The sequence below is a fragment of the Centrocercus urophasianus genome, unplaced genomic scaffold (genome assembly GCF_019232065.1).
Source record: "Centrocercus urophasianus isolate 14NV4802_14NV808 unplaced genomic scaffold, USGS_Curo_1.0 seq_10, whole genome shotgun sequence".
In the NCBI taxonomy this organism is placed as follows: Eukaryota; Metazoa; Chordata; class Aves; order Galliformes; family Phasianidae; genus Centrocercus; species Centrocercus urophasianus.
The window spans coordinates 64,147,586-64,159,005 of NW_024884142.1; positions in this window are offsets into that span (position 1 = coordinate 64,147,586).

The following is an 11,420-nucleotide window of genomic DNA, read 5'->3' on the forward strand; positions in this document are numbered from 1 at the left end:
CTGGTGCACTGAAAGTGAACTGTAAAGCAGTCGGTGTTTGAACAGCTGCCAGGAAGTGCTCCTACTCTGGCTTTCTTTCCCAGGCAGTGGGTGCTTCATCTTTAAAATCAATCTGATGCATTGGCATCAGCCCAGCAATCGTGAGTCCATCTGCCGCCTCACTCCCTGTCTGTTTGCAGAGGCTTGCCATCAGCTGTGCAAATCCCTCTTTTCTCCCCTCCAAGGAATTTCCTTTTTTTCTTTTTTTTTGCCCCTCACTAGCCCACCAGGATCCCCCAAATCCCCACTTTACTTTCTGTTTCATAATCAGCTTCCAGAAAGCCACAGAAAGAAGCTTAGGAGCACAGAGAGCAATTAACACTACTTCTAATGTGGCTGGCAGGGTAAGCGCAGTACAACAGGATAGGCAAGGCAGAAGGAGCTCACCTTTCCCTAAGGGGCAAGAGAGCAGATCTGACCCAATATCGGGCTCAGCACTGAGCCTGCCCCAGCCAAACTCAGAGAGGAACATGAGCCACCACGTAACCCCTGGCTGAGTTCAAGTGCCTTCCTTTCATGGGGCTCTGCACCAATCCTTCCCACTCCTCCTCCCTCCCTCCCACCCCTCTTTACTGCCTCATGAATGCCTCATGAAGGGAACAGACCTCAGGTATAACAGCTCAGGCTGCTCAACCTGTTAAATAGAGTCCCAGCTAGATGCAAAACTTACCTCTCACCAGGCTGGCTCACTCTGCCTGACCCTCTCCACAATTTCCTCTGAGCAGTAGCCAGCTTCTTCCCTTCACATCACAGAGCACAGGCGACTCCCATCATCGTGGGCACTGACTGTAGGCCCCAGCAGAGTCACTCAAGGATGGTGAGGCTCCCCAGAGTCACCATGCACATCCCCTGGGTTGAAGGAGACTTAAAGAGGCTTTATAGCATGCATTTCCCCCCCCCCCCCCCCCCCATGCTTGTGGCTAAGCTGTGTTGCAGCGCTGGGGTGCTACTCTGCAGTGTTCCTGCAACCCAGTACAAAGAAGCCATTCAGCCCTGGCCACACAGCAGTTTCATGCTGCAGATGAACATCCACCACTGTTACCAGTACTGCAGCCCAGAGAAATTAAATGCAAATTGTCTCTGCTTCCAAACACAGATCCACATTTCTTCAGCCCCAGGAGCCTAACAAACACCCCTTGTGCTCCCCATTTGTTCTCTGCCTATCACCTGCTTGTCAGCTAATGCCCTGCTATGCCAGGGGATTTAGCCACAGCACAGCCTGGTGATGTGCAACAGCACACAGATAAACTTTTAGGGGTGTAGCTACACAGATATCACATACAACAGGAACATTCCAAAACCAGGGATCAGTCGGTTGGTCAGGAGGCAACACAGCTACACACAGGAGGCTTTCAGTTCTCAGGGGAAAGGCAGTGCTGTTTCAAAGCCTAGCCATCCACAACCACCCCAAGCTGGGCAGTAGTGATATTGTTCCTCCAAATCTTGATGCAAGAAACCCTACATCTCCTGCCACAGTCCTGGGAATAAGAAGATAGAGTTGATCCAATGAAAGGCAGGCTGGAGATCAAAGAAAATTTTCCATGACATTAATCTTCAAAGGTAGGAAATAACTTCCTGAGGACACTGAGAATGCTCCATTGTTTGTTTGAGGAAAACAAACAGAACAGAGAAAGAAAAATCTTTTTGACAGCACAGGTGGGTCACTAGTCATTGTGCAAAAACACTTGACACACCGGAGGCACTCATCCCACAAGGACCTTAAACACACCCTTCCCTGCACCCACACAGAGCTCTACTACGGCCGGCAAGGGGCTAGAACTAGATGGTCTTTGAGGCCCTTTCCAACCCAAGCCATTCTATGATTCTTTATGATCAGCTTGGTTTCCTGCACACAACCTGCTGACACCCTATGTAACACTCACTCTGTGGCTGGATCATAAATAGCATGGAGACAGTTTTGCAGTAATGAGGATGGGCCCCTCAGCTTTCAGTTCAGACACTTGAGTTGCTATAGCTCAAAAGACACTGTGTATCTGCTGAGCTGCAGTGGCTGACTGTACACACGCTTAGCCTATCACAGAAGCGAGATCTAACATATTTGCTTAAACCATTTTCACTGAGGCTTAAGCAAATACACTTTACCTTGTATTTGGTCACAACGCACTTGCCTGTCTGAGCCCCCAGTTTGTAACAGTTTGTGCTTTTAGATTCACAAATCCCAGGTTCAAGCCTAGGCATGACATTGTTGAAGGTTATGATGTTTCACCAACACCCGTGATCTGCACAGACCTGGTAGTTAGTCCACAGCATGTATTTCTATATTGAGGTTATCACTGTGGTATCTGATCAGTCCTATCCACTACCAGCCACCAGGTAACTCTGAAGCACCAGCATCCAGGTCACCGGCTATGCAGTTTGTGAGCAATGAGGCAGATAAATATCTGATTTAGGATAGATGAACCTGCAGCTGGCTGACGCATTAAGTGAGCTTCATTTAAAGTAGCCACATATGTGTTTTCCCTACAGTTAGGATCTTCATCATCTGTACATTAGCTAATAAGCTTGCTTACACACAGAGATGCGCTCTCCCAGCACACTGGGGGAAAACTCCATTTGCACAAGTCAGTTCCTGTAGGGAGAGCACACAGAGCTCGATAGTCCCTTGCCAAAAGAAAATGATTAAAGACACAAATCAGACAAAACCATATGGCATCAAACCATTGGGTTCCATTATTCTTCCCCTTAAGGATTGGGCAGGGTTCTTGCAGATGCTGAAAATCTTTCCGTGGCCTCCAAAACATGAATTAGCACATTTGTTCACTTCTTAGCAGGAAAACCCAACCCAAGGCAGGAGGAGCAACGTGGCTTCAGACAGCTGGTACATGACAGAAAAGCAGCCAGCAGACTGAAAGCAGCAAGGCTTCAGCTTTCCACGCTGTTGCTGGAGACCCCTAGAAACTGTTAGAGGAATCAGAGAACATGAAGGCGTGTATTGGAAATGCAGTTGAAAAAGATAGTGCATTTAGAGAAGGTTGAGCTGCTGAGCAGTCATTTATACAGCCTGCCTTCCCCCCAAGCGGTGTGACGTGCCCCATTAACCACTTGGTTTAACATCTCAGAAGCCTGAAAGTTAACAACACAGTTACCACGCCTGACCAGGGAATATCTCACACTAAGTGCTGAGCTGTAGCTTTGCTTTAGCAAATAAAGTAGCCTGCATTTCTGGAGCCCAAGGAATGCTGTACTGCAGGCAAAAAATTATTTCCACAATCACTATGCAAACAGAAGAAATGCATAAAAGGTGAAATACTGCAGACACTGGGAAACAGTGCTCAGCATATAAGATAAGCAGCCTGTCAGAGATGGTCAAGCCCAGCACTGAAAAAGAGAAGCAAGACAAGATGAAGGCTCACAAACCAAGACATCCACAAAAGCTGAGCACAAAACCATCTCATACTTCAACTGAAGAGCAGTAGAAGGCATTACCTTATGTACTGGTGCAGTACATGGAGCTCACACTCATCATATCCCAGCTTGTACTACTGTTACTAACAGCCTGCAGTTGAGTACAGCTCACATCCAGTGCTAAACATCTTGATGGTGAAGAGCAATATGTTTTGAGGGAATTCAAGGCAAGGGGAATGGAACCACCCACTCTGTAATGCATATTATGTAGTTTTCAAGACCAACTTTTCAAGGCTCTGGAAGCCACAACCCTAGCTAACATCTAACAGCTGCAAGGAATTAGTCTCTGTGATACTGTTCACCTGTGTTCTACATTGGCTCTAAGAGAAAAAGCAAGAAGGGGCTACTACTGAAACACTCATTTGTTTTAATCTGTCCCATTCCTCAGCGCAACTCCCATTCCAGCCATCTCATAATAACAAAATAAACACATTCTTCAAGTCGTATAAATAGAAAATCAGGGCAGACCTTGCTTTGAACCAAGCTGCCTCGGGAATATCTACTCCTGCTGTCTCTCTGTATGCTTTCCACTTGAGCACTTTCTACTGGCTTTGAAGCAACTCTCAAAACATACCTGCATTTGGATCTCTGTATGTTCCATTTTAAGATGGTCTTGAAAGGACAGCTTCTCACCCTACTTGGATCCCAAAAAGCACAGCATTACATAAGGATGCCTCAGTGGCTCATCTCCTTCTCATTCACTGAGCTGAAAGCTCAGTTCTTGTTACAGAGAGAAAACTACATAACAAGCTATACAACCATAAACTTAATCCTCCCACAGTACTGCTGCAAGAGAATCCATTCTTATTCCAAGGCAAGGTATTAAAGCCAACATAAACCTGCTCTGCCACCAGAGGTGTGACTGCAGTGCTTCTAGCTGTTCTTGGGCCAGCTCTAATCAAGGTAACTGTGATGGCTGCACCTGGTGATGGAGCTACAGTAATTAAGACCAAAGGGAAGAGTACAGCCCCAGCTGTAGCAACAAGGTGACCAGGATTAAGGGCTGATTTTGGAGCTCTTGCACCTGTTAGAAGGCATCTGAGAGCTGCTGGTGCTGAATGCCTCCACCTGCAGCACAGCCATGCCAGTGAGCAGAGCAGAAGGTTCCACACAGGGCTGAGCCACACCTGGAGCAGCCTCCTGGGGCTTCAGAGGAAAAAGTGCTCCTGTGAAAGCAATTGATGCTACTCTATCAGAGGGCTGTAAGAAGCAGCATCAGTGGGGGCTGCTCCTATTGTAGCAGATAAACTCTGGCCACTTCTCCGTGTACTAGCTTTGTCTTCTCAATTCCTTTCACTGGCAAACTACACAGCCAGAAGTGCATAAAGAAAGAGATGAGCTCCTGTTACAACCAGGCAGGTGGTAAAGAAGGATCCTTCCATTCCCATCCTGACACAAGTACTTCTATTTTAAGCCAGTATTTTCTTTCTTCAAGATTTCAGACTAGTTTACCAAAAGAGAACAATGACAAACAGCCTCTTGGTCTGATGAAGTTCAGGTAAAGCTCTCAAAGTGTCAAATTCACATTAGTTGAATGAATTCTTTAAAAAAAAAAAAAAAAATCAACCCCACAATTGCTCTATTTGGCAAGCCACTTTCTGTCAGAGAAGCACAGGTGGTCTACTTGACCTTAAATTAGGAATTAAAATATATAAAGCTGTGTAGATCATCTGTGTAGTTTAATAAAATCTACATTTCGGACTGATGGCATTTATCCTGGATGACACCTGCTGTAGCATTTCATTCCTTTATTGCCTTATGGAGCTCGATAGATATTTGCACCTTACTTAAATTTGCATTTGGTGGAATATAGCTCCTAGCTATGTTTGTGTGTGTTGGTTTGGGGTTTTTTTTTGGTTGTTTTTTCTTTTTCCCCCCAGTCTCCTTTACTAAGCAATTCAGTTTATAATTCTAAGACTACAGCTTATACCTATAATAGCTGGATTCACAGTTTAAAAGTCTCTGTGAACTCAACCAATAAAATATTAATAGAATTCTTAATTAACATTATTGTTATCACCCTTGTTGCTGTTCTGGGTGTTGATGTTTAATAGCACCCCTGAGAAGCTCCACTCAAAAAACAGACAGAACGCATCTCCCGACTTGAAGAACTTAATGTCAAACATTTGGCTTTGTGGAAGATATGCTGCAGGCACCCACAGGTTATTGGGCTTCCTCCAGCAGCAACTATATTAAGCTCAATATCTGTAATGTGATACAAAGGAGGTCTGGTTCAATGATCTACTAGTCCCTCCTGTTTCCAAAGTCATGAATCTAAATAAACAGGACAGGAAGAAGATAGAGGTGAAATCATTTAGCAAGCAGCAGAGAACTGCCCCATATGCAGATCGGTGAACTGAGAGCACAGCACTCAACCCACTAAATCAGTAGGTTACATCCATATACTGTGTACTTGTGTGCACTTTGAGGGCACAACAGACAGCGTTGGGGAGATAAAGATGAAGGAGGGAAGCGGGAGTACATTTGGTTTAGATTATTTTAAAGTTTTTAACACCCGAGCCTTCCTGCCAGAATCTTTCATGACCTTTCTCCACCTCCTGAGTCCTGCAACTCATTCACTGTGAAATGATGTGCCGGATTACACTGGTTCCCATAAAAACCTTAAGTGTATGTAAATTCAAGCTTTCAAATAGGCTTTTCTTCACCTTGCAATTGCAAGCTATTTTTACGTTCCTCTTTCCTGCTGCAGGTCTCAGCCAACCACGACCTCCTTTTTTGCAATTGCCTGTGCTAGCATAAACATAGGGTTGAGATGCAGTGACATGTAGGTTAGGGGAGACAGAAGCAACAAAGGCTGCACAGATGCCAGGTGGGAGTTGCAGGGGTAGGTGGAACTGCACCTAGAATGAAATTGCTCCTCTTTTCATACTGCAGCTTTATTTACCTCTGTACCTTGTTCTTCTCATCATCCCTATTCCCTTTCAAGTCTTTGCTATTAAGACTATTAGGAAAATTATTCATTCAATTGCTTGCAGAAGCTGCGCAAAGATAAATACATTCAGCTTAATAAACCTTGTTAGCAGGAAGGAAGCGGAGAATGCCTAATTAATGTATTAATGATTATAATGCACTTTGAAGATGAGAAGTGCCATGAGCTCTAAGGGCATACTTCTGCCCTCAGAAGTCCCTAGAAACTGTGTGCAGAAGTTAATTCTAAACATTACCACTACCACAGGGTGGCAGGAAAAAAGACGCACAACTGCTTCTCAGCGCCTGGGCCTACATCTTCCAGGAACTGCTTCTGTGTTGAGACAACATCACTACATATTCTTCTCTAAAAACAGGAACAGAAGAATGCTAAGAGGTACCACTTAATGCAAGTTGTCCACACTGTGTGTATATACGGCCTAGCTGTGATACCATTGTACTTGCCTTGAAAGAACAGATTGAAACTTCAAGGCATTGGAAGAAAGTTTAACACCACCATCTCATGCCATTCACACTAACAGATTTTGCCCAGCTCTTAGTATGCTTCCTCTCCCCTCAAACAGGGGCCCTTGCTAATAAAGGAGATGTGAAAGATCTGGTGATGTTCTTACAGTAGTAGCAGTTTAGGGCAAAAGTGAAGGCAATAGAACAGCAGATGATAATCCCCGGCTATTGCACAAAAAGAACTCTTGGGTCAAAGATTTCCAGCTGGTGAAGTTTCCATGGTTCAGGAACGAAGCTATCTCTCCTCCCCAGTTTTCTCCTCACCCAGACAATGCAGCACATGTTGAGATCTGAAGAACACATGTGCCCCTTGCAGCAGTACGAAGTCTGTCTTTACAGCAAGGGAAAATAAGTAGCTTAGAAAGTCTCCTAGATGTCACTGCACAACAAAATATGAGGTGTTAATAACAGGTTTCTTAGACACACATTTCCTTTGGATGCGCTACCAAGAAGCACACACTCTCAGCTCTCCCTGTTATGGACTTGGGTTATGAAAACATTAATGAGCATAATTTAAATTGTCAGTTTGAAGAAATCAGGTACTAGAAGCACACATTTGCATAGCTGTCTCCTGAAAATACTGAGCAGTCTTGACAAGTCTTAGAAAAGAAAGTAACATGCACATTAAAATGCACATTAAAAGAACAGCAAGTCTCATGCACGTCTAGTGGGAGGACAAAAGGGACGGGAATTATGCTGTCAGTCTACATGTTTTCCAACAATCACTTAGGATTTTGTGAATAAATGCAATGATGCTCTATTACTTACCTCTCTAGCTCTGAAAACCAAAACCCTTAGTTTAGCCAGCTACCCACAGAGCACCACACATCCTGCGAACCTCACAAGTCCTTCCAGGGGAAAACTTGTAACTGTGCAAGGGCCAAAGAAATCATGGCCTAGGCACCAAGGTGACCTGCAGCAGATCCAAGAGTAAATCCAGATGAAATCCCTGAGCAGTGAATGCTGGAATCCATTGCATCACTGTGAGCCATTGACAGGAACAACCAGCGGTCACTTGTGTTTGGACAGACAGCCTGTGTTCAACTTTACAAGGTTAACATCAGTAGCCGTTTGCTCAAGTGTCTTTTCTCAAGTGATAAGCATGGATGGTTACTTCCCCTGTGGGGATTATGAACTGACAGTTACTGACTGGATGAAGAATAATAAATCCTTCTTCCTCCCTGTTAATGCACAATCTGATAAAGCTGAGGCCTTGTTTGTGCAGGCCATGTAATTCACCAAAAGCATAATTGATCAAATTTGTTTTTATGGATTTGTCTGTTTGTATCACAACATGAAAATCTGATTGCTTTGTACCGTGGGCATTTACTCTTCACTTTGTTTCTTGGGGAATTAACAAAAGCTAAACCCAGCAATACTGCTCCCTGGGGTTACTGAAGGGAACTCCCACATGCTTCTGTAAAACTGGCATGAAAAACTAAACATAAACTAGTCACTTCTCGCTGCAGTACTGTTTCTTCTCCCACCCACTGTCTCTCACACCTGGTCGTGTGTAAGGACAGCGAGTGCCCACTCACAGTTCACACTGCAGCACACAACAAGGTGCCTGCAATCAAAAGAGGATTCTAGGCAAAAGCAGAGGAAATTCAAGACGCACTGACAACCAGAAGCAGCCTGGTTTTCTATGCTGCTCTGCTTTCAGCTACCAGGAGCTTCTTTCATTCTTCTGAACTGCTGATTTCTACCCCAAATCAGATTATTTAAAAGGTTATCTCAACAACAAAGAACCTTGGAATAATGTAACTGCACTCCAAGTCTCCACTTCTTTCTTCCCTTCTTCCCCACAAAAGCAGCCGTCCAATGACCCTCAATCCTCAGGACAGTGATGCTCAGTTATGTCCCTCTTTCTGCAAAGTTGCAACACAGCTCTGTGAAAGCCTGAAGAACCAACTCCACAAGAGGGCTACAGGAATAAAGCAAGGGGTTCCTGAACCTAACAGAAAACTCAGTTGCTTAATGAACTAACAAGGGACACATCCTTGACTTCTCCCTTCTTTTATTCATTGCTTGCTTTCCAAATCTACTCCACAGCTATCAGTTGAAAGATTCCTGTCCTCTGGCAGTGGGAAAGAGTTGAAAAGGCATTACAAAGATTTCTCTGCTGACCCAGACTCTGGCATCTGCCATGAGACATCCAGCTGCAGGCAAGAGATTCATGAAATATTCCCTCTTGGAAGCAGTTGTGAATCTAACTTCAACAGGAAGCAATCAAACCAACACCAACTGCTTTGGGGCAGAAGTTTATCTCCACCAAACTTAAAAATGCCAGACTTATGTGTCAGAATAAGGCTTGTCTGACATAAAAGCTATACCAAACAAGGATGAGGCAGCCACTGCTGACAAACTGTTGCAAGCTTGTACCCCTTGCCTTCACCCTTGGATTAGAAGTTACCTACAAAAGACAATGTGTATTTTGACATCTTCTCTCCTTACTGTCTTTAGAAATAGGTAGACAAAGTCAGCATCCTTCTTCAAGAATAAAGGGATCGAAGTTTAAGCACCTGGGGTACTTAATTTATTCTTCCAAATTCTCATGAAGAACTGTTGAAGGGTTTGCTTGAGGGCTCTCCTAGACTAAAAGCTCTGAAATGGTCACAAGGACATGCTCTCTTTCACAAATTTTCCAGGCTTTAAAACTGCCAGCACTCCTCATCCTCCGTACTTTAAAAAAGTGAATATAAAATCAGTATTACTCCTTAGCAAGTCAGGTTTCACTTCTATTCACAGCTGATGAATCTTACAGTGTAGATACATTAACACAAGCATCTTTCTTTTCAGAAGTGTTAACCATTTGCAGAACAAATCACTAATTATCCTGCAGTGGTAAAACAGGCAATAAGCAATACAATGGCACACTTATGTTTACTATTTAAAAAAGTAAATCAAGCTTTTTTTGCTGAAAATAATTTTTTTTTTAAAAATGCCATAGTTGCAAATACTGCTTAACACAAAAATGCAGTTCTCCATCCGAATGGTTAGAATCTATTTCAAGCAAAAAAGCAATTACTGTACCTCAAGGCAAGAGCCCTTATAAGTCAGTCCAACACAAAAGACTGTACAGCCCCAGTATAGCAATTATCACTGCAGGCATCCAGTGGTTCAATAATAATGACGTGAGAATCACTCAAAGTAGTCCTTTACTTGCACTATTACGTTTTAGCCAAAAAGGAAGCTTTGGGAGGAGCCCTCTGTTTGCCAAACCACAGAGTCATGTTAAGGAGATAAATAAATCAAAGTTACTGATCCGTTTCAAACTCAAAGGAAAGTGCTCAGGACATTGTCTCCCATCAAAAGGTAAGAAAGAAGTCATTTTTTTCTGAACCAGCAGAATAATTTCTGCCCTCCTGCACCATTTTTTGTCATTTCTATCCTATATAGCAAGATAAATTAAGCATCAAGCACTACCCTCTGATAAGCAGAAAAATCTGCTGAATTTCACAGCAGCTACATAAAAATATGGGATATATAAAACCAGCATAATCTTTGACAGTCATAGCTGTTTTTCTTGTCCGTTGTGTCTCTTATTTCACATTTGAGTTAGTTTTGGCATAGCAGAGCCATGCTCAAGTACAAATGACAAACGCGGGGCAAAATGACCACCACCACAACCAAGGCACCAAGGCACACACTGTGCATGTGGCACAGCCACTGGGACCTGATGTACCAGCCTGCCTACAGGAAGGATTCCTGTTAGCAAAGCAGCACTGAGAGAAGCCCTCGGAAAAGATGCACTGCATCAACAGTTAGAAATCTGTCCACGGTAACTGCAAAGACCATGCAATTAACGCTTGGCTGGAAGGAAGGATGATATCCAGTCCTTTAGTTTGCTTCTTGCAAGTCCTCCAGCTGCCTGGTGCTCAGAGCTAGCAGTCTAGAAGAAAGATGACTTTGAAACTATAGGATTTCCTGTGGTATCTTTGTATCTCTGCAGGATGGCTCCATCGTGTGACAAAAGAGGAACACTGCACCCCAACGGGAGCGTACTGTGCAACAAAGCCTGCTTTCTCAGCACGTGGTCCTATGCCAATTATTTAATTTATGCCAGCTAAAAAACCCAGAGCAGCTCTTGGACAAAGAGATGGGATTGGCAAATGAAATACTGTCTTATTTTTAACCCCTTTGTAACTCCTACACTGCAATACTGCTTTGTGTTTGAGAATTTTGATGGTCAGGCTGGAGAAGGAAGAAGACTGTGGGATAAGCTGTGATCACATAGCACACTTGAAATAAAGGTTTAATTGTGGCAGGGTTTCATTTTGCATTCATTCAAGCCCTGTGTCCTTTTGATAGCAAGACTGCTATTTTCGTCACCAGTGCCCACATAAGGCAGTTACACATTTTCATTTCCAAGCCAAGATAGAATTTAGAATAATTGAAGAGTTAATATTGCTGAAATAAAACTGATACCAAGTAGTTTACCTCCTGTACAGTGATGAGTAAGATGTTATTTACTCTGTGGTCTGCACTCAGGAGCTTTTAAG